Genomic DNA, 10,704 nt, shown 5'->3' with positions numbered 1-10,704 from the left:
AAACCCACCCGCAGAACTGAAAGAATTGAAAGAGAAATTGAAAGACTTGCTTGAGAAAGGCTTTATTAGGCCTAGTTCATCCCCGTGGGGAGCACCCGTATTGTTTGTCCGAAAGAAAGATGGCTCCTTGAGAATGTGCATTGATTATATGCAATTGAATAAGGTGACGATGAAGAATAAATATCCTCTCCCAAGGATTGATGATTTATTTGATCAATTGCAAGGTGCCAAATGGTTTTCAAAAATAGATTTGAGGTCCGGGTATCATCAAGTTAGAGTTAGGGAGAAAGATATCCCTAAGACAGCCTTCAGAACAAGATATGGTCATTTTGAATTCCGGGTAATGTCATTTGGGCTAACGAACGCGCCGACAGTATTTATGGATTTGATGAGTAATGTGTTCAGGCCCTTCCTGGATTTATTTGTGATCGTTTTTATCGACGACATCTTGGTGTATTCTAGATCCGAGGCAGAACATGCGGATCATTTGCGTACTGTCCTTGGAGTCCTTCGAACTTGAGAGTTGTTTGCAAAGTTTTCCAAATGTGAGTTTTGGTTGAATTCGGTGGCATTTTCAGGGTATATTGTTGCAGCCGACGGTATTCGAGTGGATAGTCAAAAGATTGAGGCCGTGAAGACTTGGCCAAGGCCCACAACTCCTACGGAGGTTCATAGCTATCTGGGCTTAGCAGGTTATTACAGGAGGTTCGTTGAAGGTTTTTCTTCTATTTCGGCACCGCTCACAAAGTTGACCCAGAAATCGACAATGTTTCAATGGACAGATGCTTGCGAACGTAGTTTCCAAGAGTTAAAGGGTAGATTGACTTCCGCCCCAGTCTTGACACTTCCAGAGGGATTGGAAGGATTTGTCGTTTATTGCGATGCTTCAGGTGTTGGGCTAGGCTGTGTATTGATGTAACATGGCAAGGTGATTGCGTATGCTTCTAGGCAATTGCGGAAACATGAGCAGAATTATCCTACCCGTGATCTAGAATTGGCCGCGGTTGTTCATGCATTAAAGATATGGAGACATTATTTATATGGTGTGCACGTGGATATTTACACAGATCATAAGAGCCTTCAGTATATCTTCAAGCAGAAAGAGTTGAATCTGCGGCAACGACGATGGTTAGAATTACTAAAAGACTATGATGTTGATATTTTGTATCACCCCGGAAAGGAAAATGTTGTGGCTGATGCTCTTAGCCGTAGATCGATGGGAATTCTATGTGATGTACGACTAGAGAAGAGAGAAATGGCCCGTGAGCTCTAATAGTTAGCTAGCCTAGGAGTCCGAGTAGTGGACTCAGGTAGCAGCGGAGCTACTATTCAGAATTTTGCAGTGTCGTCGCTAGTAGCAGAGGTGAAGGAGCGACAATATGAGGACCCCATGCTAATGCAGTACAGAGATACACTCCCTCAGAAAGAGGAGTCATCATTTGATATTTCAGGAGACGGAGTCCTCCGATGCCGAGGCAGATTATGTGTCCCTGATGTGGCAAGTTTACGCCACCAGATTTTGAGAGAAACTCATTGTTCTTGTTATTCTGTTCACCCCAGAGCGACGAAAATGTATCATGATCTTAAGTCCATATACTGGTGGAATGGAATGAAGAAAGATATAGTGGAATTCATAGCTTAATGTCCAAATTGTCAACAAGTGAAAATCTAGCACCAAAAGCCGGGTGGATTGTTACAAGCTATAGAAATCTCGGCTTGGAAGTGGGAAGTGATTAACATGGACTTCATTTCAGGCTTACCCCGTTCTCGACGTAAGTATGATTCCATATGGGTGATTGTGGATAGACTCACAAAGTCAGCTCATTTCTTACCGGTCAGAACGACCTATGTGGCAGAAGATTATGCAAGGCTTTACCTTAAAGAGATAGTGAGACTCCATGGCGTTACGGTATCTATTATCTCCGATAGAGGGACTCAGTTTACGGCTAACTTTTGGAAGTCTTTCCAAGAGGGTCTAGGGACCCAGGTGCGCCTTAGCACAGCCGTTCATCCGCAGACCGATAGGCAAGCTGAACGCACCATTCAGACTCTTGAGGATATGTTACGGGCATGCATAATAGATTTTGGAGGAAATTGGGATGACCATTTGCCAGTCATTGAGTTGGCTTACAGTAACAGTTATCATTCTAATATTCAAATGGCACCGTACGAAGCTTTATATGGGCGAAAGTGTAGATCCCCAATTGGGTGGTTTGAAACAGGGGAGACTAAATTGATAGGGCCGGACCTGGTCCAGCAAGCTATAGAGAAAGTCAAGCTCATACAAGATTGGTTGTTAGCAACCCAAAGTCGTCAAAAGTCCTATGCGGATAATCGTCGAAGAGACTTGGAGTTCAAAGTGAAAGATTGGGTATTCTTGAAAGTGTCGCCTATGAAGGGTGTAATGAGATTTGGCAAAAAGGAGAAGCTTAGTTCCCGGTATATTGGGCCATATTGAATTGTACGAAAGATAGGAAAAGTGGCCTATGAGTTAGACCTACCTCTAGAATTGGAGTCAGTCCATCTAGTATTTCATGTCTCGATGCTTCGAAAATGTGTTGGAGATCCCACTAGGATCGTCCCAGTAAATGATGTTCAAGTGACAGAAAAGCTATCTTATGAAGAGGTACCCATTGCCATATTAGATAGGCAAGTACGGAGGCTTAGAAACAAAGAAGTGGCCTCGGTTAAGGTTCTATGGAGAAGCAGTAAATGAGAAGAGATGACATGGGAAGCAGAAGAGAGTATGCGATCCAGATACCCGCATTTATTTCAGCCCTTAGAAGAAGTCCAAGATGAGACGTCGAGATCATAAGGTATGCATGTTTTCCTTTTATGCCTTTTGGGTCGTGTGTGGCCAAATTTTTATGCTATTGTGTTGTGGCCCTGTGAGGCATCGATATTATGGGTTGTTGTGGCAGGATGGTAGTGCCATATTATAGGGGAAACTCTGGCAAAATTTTTATAGAATTCCCGAAGGCTTTAACATTCGAGGATGAATGTTCTTAAGGGGGGAAGAATGTTACACCTCGGAAAAATCTTCCGTTGGTACGCGAGTGAATGACCTAGTGATGAGCACGAGTGTATGATGTTTCCATGAGTAAGAAACGACATTTGATGACCCTAAATAAGATTCCAAAGGCAATTGCAATAAGAGAGAGGTTATGTTCTTCGCCCAAGTGTGGCTAATGCTATAATAGGAACTGAACTCATACTTCTAACTCTTCCCCTCGGAACGTCTTCTTTAAGAGCGGATCCAACCTTTCTTCTTCCTTCTCAAGAAGATGCCGATGGATAACCAATTCATTTTCCAATTCTCCTTCTAATTCATCTTCCCCGGTGGATTTAGGTTTATCTCTGAGGTCCCACGAAGGTAACGAATAATTATAGGTTTTGGAAATGTGAAAAGTTGCGAGTTTGCATTCTGGCCAGTGGTCATAAAATAAAATACGGACCGTAAAGTGGTATACGGTCCGTAAACTGCCATGTCGTATTGTGGCTTCCAAAACTTCAAACTTTCTGCCAAATGATCAATGGTTAAATACGACCTGGAATACGGACCGTAAAGTGGTTTACGGCCCGTAAACCATGATCGTAAATCACCATGTCCCAGCCTGAGTTTCTGGTTCTGTTATTATTAAATACGACCATGAAGAACGGTCCGTAAACTGGAATACGGACCGTAAACCAAGTTTACGACCACTGTGCACTTCAAATTAGATTTTTAAGTCATTAAATAAGGGGACCAAGGCTTATTTCATTTCACTTCTACATCACACCCCTTCTCTCTAGAACATCTCTCTACATATATTCCACAAGAATTCAAGGATATTTGGTGATCAACAACATAAATCAAGGGAATTAAGTGTAAGAAAACCATCAAGATCATCCAAGGTCAAGAAATCCAAATGGAGATAAGCTAGGGTTTTGCTCAAAGTGGAGTATTATCAACTAAAGCTTGTTCCTACAACATCTAAGGTAAGATTCATGATGTTTATATGTTGTTTAAGATATTGGAGAGTTGAAATACTTGGAGTGTAGAAGAATATGGTAAAATGGGTCATGAATGATGAATAGTGCCATTTAGAGAATTAGTTGGAATCGAATCATGATTGTTGTTATATTGTGACATGAATGGGTTATAAATGACGTTGAAAGACCATGAAATAGACATTGTATGTGAATGGACGAAATCATGTGTTATAGCCATAGATATGGGCATATGAAAGTAAATTGAGGAATGTGGATAATGTGAATAACTAATGACCATTGTTATGATATTTGAATGTATTGTTGACGTTGGGAGTTGAATTATGATGTGAAGGAAATGTTGTCTGATTCTCTCCTAATTTTAGCCATGTGTGCTAATTATCGATTCTAATGATAGTATGACTTTAATGAAGGTAGAAACGCTAACGTTAGAGGGGAACGCGCAAGTGTAGAATAGTGCGGCGGAAAGGTATGTAAGGCTAACCCTTCTTTCATAAGGCATGGTTCTTTGGCCAAACGTCTAAATCCTCTATATGAGTATGTTGTCTTCCAAATGAATTGATCTTCTGAGCTTGTAAGCTCACGATTCTTGATACGCTACGATCGTACTAAGTTTCTCGTATTACGAGTAGGCCTATTAAGGTAGAAGAGGTGGATGACGATAGTAGTGATAATTCTATTGATGATGACTATAATGATAATAACGGTGACGATTATTATAACTATGATTAAAAGTAAAGATGTTTATGAGATATTATGTATATGTACGACTATTATAGAACCCCGAGCTTATGAGGCCGGGTGTGATACGTAAATAAGTATGTATACGATTACGTAACGCGCGCGCACCTCTGCAGAGGGTACGGATAACCCTGAAGCCTTGGTAGGGCCAGGTATGAGTAACCTTGAGCCTTGGTTGGCCAAGTATGTATGAAACATTGATCCTACGTGGTCGGGTATGCTATGGAAATGCTATGTATATAATATGCGTACGAATATGATATGACTATGTATATGAATGTGACTAAGGGCATGTATATGAATACGAGCACAAATATGGTACGGGTACTATCACGGAATACGGATAATGATGTATGTACACAAATACGTATTAGCAAGGGAAAATTCCTATGAAAGGCAAGTAAGTGTATATGACGACAATATTGCTATCTCCCATCCTATGCTATTTCTTAAGTTGCTATTTATGCTTCTATACTGATATTGATCATGCTTTACATACTCAGTACATTCTTCGTACTGACGTCTTTTTGTTTGTGGACGCTGCGTCATGCCCGCAGGTGCACAGGGAGACAGGCTTGATCCATAGCTGCTTTCTCAGAGACTTCACAGCAGAGCTCCATTTCATTCGGAGCTATAGCTTTTGGGTACCTAATCTTTTGTGTACATAATTGTGGGCATAGCGGGGTCCTGTCCCGCTCATGTGATATGTTATACTCTCCTTAGAGGCTCGTAGTCACGTGTGTATGATTAGACGTGTCCGGCCTTATCAGCCTATATTTTGTGTATCTTTTGATAGCCTCGTCGGCTTATATACATTTGATGTGGCATAGATGTCAATGATGATTTAAAGATGTTGTCGTCCAATGGGACTAACGTGATTAATAATAATAAAAAAAGGAGATGTATGTTTAATCGTATGGCTCACCTAGATGTAAGTATATGTGTAAGCCAAGGGTGCCCGGGTGGGCTAGCACCGGGTGCTCGTTGCGGCCCTCTAGACGGGTCGTGACAACTCGGGTAAGACATTTCTAAGTCTAAATCACAACCTTTCGAAAAGGATTCAATTTGTTTCAATTGAATGTGTTAAAGTATGAGAACAAAGAGTGGATTTCGATTAAGCTAAGTAAGCTTTTGTTTGAGTTGAAATGAAAAGAACTTTTTTTTAAAAACGTTAAGTGATGGACTTCGTTGTGAAATTGTTTTACGGACTTCAAAACAAATACTGTTATAAAAAATGGAATCAAAATGGCTCTTTTGCAAAACTGGGTTAAGTGTCAAAAAGAGTTTTAGTGATTTGAACATTTGGACTTCAAAAGACAATGTTGGACCTAATATGAATATTAGACTGCTAAAATATGGACTTTGGTGCCATTTTCTGCCTGGAAAAAGGACTTTGGGCCTGGAAGCCCGCGATAGATTTGGACTGAAACAAAACTATATTTGGATTGAAAATATGGACTGAGAAATATTCAGACCAGATGCTGAGACTGAGTTTGGATTTGGACGTGGAGTATGGGCTGATTCTATGGGCCTTAATGATTAAAATTGGACTTATTATGACTTATGACTTTTCTTAAAATTGGGCTTTAATGATTATAATATATATATATATATATATATAATGGAGACATACTTCATATTTTGTATACCTATAATAGAACCTGTAAGTACTAAACCCATTTTATTAGGACTAGAATAGTAGTGACTCTACTTGGGAGAAATCCCGGGTGTGTCCTAGTCCGGCAATAAAGTGAGTTGAACACTTACGCTGATTTTCTGAACCAAAATCCCTTTTTATAAGGGGTCTTTTTGCCGAATTTCTTTTCTTTTCTTGAAGCTATGAAATGAATGACATTTTTGCGTAAAACTAAAGATTTTTAAACAAATAAGTACATTAATCACACATTGAATCTCGTAGGTTAACCGTATTCTGCGGATCCTTAATACTAGGGTGCTTAAAACCTTCCCTAGGGGATCATCAGAACTCTTACCTCGAACTCTTGTCCGAAAGACTTTCTCGTGTTTGAAAAATTCTTTTAACACGGTTTTCCTAGTTTTCCTTTAAATAAATTAGGTGGCGACTCTAAAAAACACTAAAATCCAATTAGAGCACCAACAACCTCATAATAACTTTTATGCCTTAACCCGCGTAAAAGTGAACCGCTACAGATGTCGACTCCGCTGGGGATTTTCTAGGTTCTAACCATAAAGGTTTCAATATAATGTGATTTTAACTGTACTTATTTGTTTATGTGTTTAAATTCCGCAATTATAACTGTCATTCATTTCATATCATAAACCCCGCCACTCCTGGCAAAAAGCATGGTTTCAAAGGCGACTGATGTGTCGGGAAATTGTGGCACATTCGATACCTTTTTACGAGAAGTTTTACTTGTTATTAGGCAAGTATGTGTTGTTTGATGTGTTTTTATTGTGTTTCAGGTAAATCATAAAGTTCGAGTTCAAGAACTGAAAGTTGCAGAAAATTGCACTGAAGGTTGACTTTCACGGTCCGTACAATATTATACGGACCGTGTTTGTGGTCGTATAAAAAAGAACAAGGCAACAGAATGTCAAAGTTGGAAGATGTTGAGATATGAGCACTTATACGGACTGTATAATATTGTACGGGCCGTATAAGTGGATGTGTCGAAATATTCAAGATGAGAAAGAAAGTTGTGTTGGAAGAAGGAGTTTCACGAGCAAGTTATACGAGCCGTATAAGTTTATACGAACCGTGTAATACCAGTTCGTGTTTTTCTCTGCAGACGTGAAGAATGAAGGTCCTATAATTTTTATACGGTCCGTGTAATGTTATATGGACAGTGTAAGTGTCGCCTGGGACTTAAGTGTGAATTCTGTACCTTTACGTTTTTGAAACCTATAAATAGTCCAATGTAGGGTTTTATTTATTATCAGTCATTATATTTTGACTTTTGGCTTAGAACATTAAATACTCTCTTGGTTTTGGATATTTAAACATCAATTCAAGTATTATCAAATCCCCTTTTCATCAAAAGTAAGCAACTATGAATTCTTCAATTTCTTGTTTCTTGTTCTTTGTCATGAGTAGCTAAACACCCTTACTAGGGTTGTGAACCCAAAGACGGGTGTTTTGTGATTGGGAATTGGGATTGATATATGCATAATGGATTGTTAGGGTTTATTTATTCTTCATTCTTCATTTATAATTAATGGTTGCAAACATTGATTAAAGCCATAAACCTTGATTTGTTTGGGAAAATAATTAGGTTTTGGTAAGAATAAATAACAAGAACTCAAAGCTTTAACCTATTTTTAATAAATTCACTTACGAATAAGAAGAATTTACTTGGCATAATTAATCATTCTTTATGCATACTTTGTTATCATTGGGAAAAGCACAAAAAGAAACAATCTTTTCTTATTGGGAAATAGTCTAGATTCATATAGAGGCTAAGTGCATTCATACAATGATTCATTAGAAGTATATCAAGATCAATACCCATGATCATACACTTTATCTGACGGGGACACAACCTTTGTTTCTTTTACCATAAATTACAATCCAATGCAATTAGTTAGAAATTAGTCATAAACAACCAACATTTACAAAAATCATTGGATTAAGACATTAGATCTAAATTAAGCATTCTACGATTTTAGTAACCTTTTCACATCATATTCCCTATGGGATTCGACCCCAACCTTGTTGGGTTACTATATTTGACATCGTCCACTTTACGCTAATAAAAGGTGTAATTTGAGCGTATCAAATTTTTGCGCCGTTGCCGGGGAATACGGTTTTGAAATTACCAAAAAGTGTCTGCTTTGATTGAAGTCTTTTGCTTATTCCATCACACCTTGTCTGTTATTCCTTGTAAACTAGGTGAACATGAATCAGAATCAGCGAAACCAACGTGGAGCAACTGGTAACCAAGGTTGTCAATTGAATGATCACGCGAATGACACAGATGAAGAGAATATTTTCGCTGATCTTGTTGCTGAGGAGGACTATGCATCTGCTATTATTCATCCTCGAGTTGGGGCTACCAGCATAAAAATTGACTCCTCTCTCTATCAGTTGTTGAAGTTTGAGGGTTACTTTCAGAATTCTACCGAGAATGACCCTCAACGTCATTTGCAGAACTTTATGGATGTATGTGCTCATCATATCCACAACAACGTTCCACAGGATGCTATGCTCATCACATCCAAAACAACGTTCCACAGGAGGCTATTCGGCTTAGGCTTTTCAAATATTCCTTAGCTGGAGATGCAAGAGCATGGTTCGAGAAGCCGTCCCGGAATTCTATTAATACATGGGCAGAGATGGTAGCAGTCTTTCGCAAGAAGTGGTATCCTCCTAGCAAGAAGGCTGAGATTCGTGACAAAATCTATGAATTCAAGCAGCGACCACGGGAACAATTATATGAAGCTTGGGAGAGATTTAAAGACTATTTGCAGAAGTTTCCAAGTCATGGTTTTACGAATCACATATTAATAGAGAAGTTCTACCGAGGGCTAGATCCTGTGACACAATCAATTGCAAACAACACAGCTGATTGTTATTTTATGGATAAATTTTACACTCGAGTGACCAACATACTTAACAGGCTGACTACGCACAATCAGGTTTGGCACTCGAACAATGCCGATATTGTGCTCTATGGTAGTGTCATGATCTAGAATATGGTGAAGAAGAATCAAGATACTCAACAAACATTGGCTTAACTTGCAACAAATATTTCCTTGCTAACCAAGAAGTTTGATGAGACTAGATCAAGAAGATAAATGTTTGCGCAGATGAGTAAGGTATGCCGAAGGGGATGTACCAAGTCCAAGAGGGTCTATATCACGAGGGATCCCTTATGCAGGTTGAAGATTCTAACTATGTGAACAACTCTCAAGGGGGTTATTAAAGGCAGAATTATCAAGGGTGTTACCAGAATCAGAATCAATGGAGACCTTAACAAGGCCAAGGTACCTACAACAACAACAACCTAGGGAACTACAATAATATTTATGGTGGTGCGAACCAAGGGAGATACAACAACAACAACAATTTTGGGAACAAGTGTTCCAATCCTTACATTCCACCGAAAGGGCAGTCAATAGAGCAAGGTAGTTCGAGGGTCGAGGTAATGCTTGAGAAGGTTCTGGCAAATCAAACCAAATCTGAAAGGATGTTATCTTGGCTAATATAGACAATGAGATCCCATACAGTAGCTATTCAGAAGCTCGAATCACAGATGCGTGATTTTTCTAGAGAGCAGCACCCTCCTAAAAAGGGAGGACTTCCTAGTGACACTATTCTAAACCCGAAGAATGGGGGAAGCGGTATAGACTGTGTGTTTTCCATCAATACTCGGAGTGGTAAAGTACTCCAAGGTGCTGAAAAGAAGGTTGTTGATCTCGAGCAAATTGGTTAAGAGGAAGAGGTGCAGTCTGAGGCACAAATTATTGTTGACGAGAAAGTTGTTGATATTCCAGAAAGTTCGAAGGAAGCTGATGACAAGAGCAAGCAAAATGTGAAAGGGTCTCTCCGCCCGTTGACTCAGCTTTTCAAATCTAAACCTCCCTTTTCTTAAAGGTTGGTAAAGAAGAAGGAAGATACTAAGTTCGCAAAATATTATGATCAGCTGAAGCAGTTATCTCTGAACTTTCCATTACTCGATGCTGTCAAGGAGATGCCCAGTTTTGCCAAGTACTTGAAGGACCTGTTGACCAAGAAGAAGACGCTGCAACATGAAACTGTGAGTTTGACTCACATTGTGAGTTCCATCATTTCAACAACTACTGTCCAGAAAAAAGGAGATCCTGGGGCGTTCACCATTCCTTGTTCTATTGGGTACCATGATTTTTCTCGTGCTCTGTGTGATAAACGGGCGAGTATAAATTTGATACCACTTGCTATCTACAAGCAATCAGGTTTGGGGATGCCAAGGCCGACTACTATGAGGTTACAAATGGCTGATAGATCTATTAAGAAGC

General features: G+C 39.5%; 1 non-coding gene across 1 annotated transcript; it reads right to left on the bottom strand.

Annotated features, from left to right (window-relative positions):
- Window positions 1-9,091: 9,091 nt before the first annotated feature.
- On the bottom strand, window positions 9,092-9,197 carry LOC132620660 (small nucleolar RNA R71). The gene has a single exon (XR_009575096.1). It is a non-coding gene; the product is annotated as a small nucleolar RNA R71 (small nucleolar RNA).
- Window positions 9,198-10,704: the final 1,507 nt, after the last annotated feature.

Source organism: Lycium barbarum, chromosome 11 (genome assembly GCF_019175385.1).
Source record: "Lycium barbarum isolate Lr01 chromosome 11, ASM1917538v2, whole genome shotgun sequence".
Taxonomy (NCBI): Eukaryota; Viridiplantae; Streptophyta; class Magnoliopsida; order Solanales; family Solanaceae; genus Lycium; species Lycium barbarum.
This window is presented reverse-complemented; position numbering and strand designations above follow the sequence as displayed.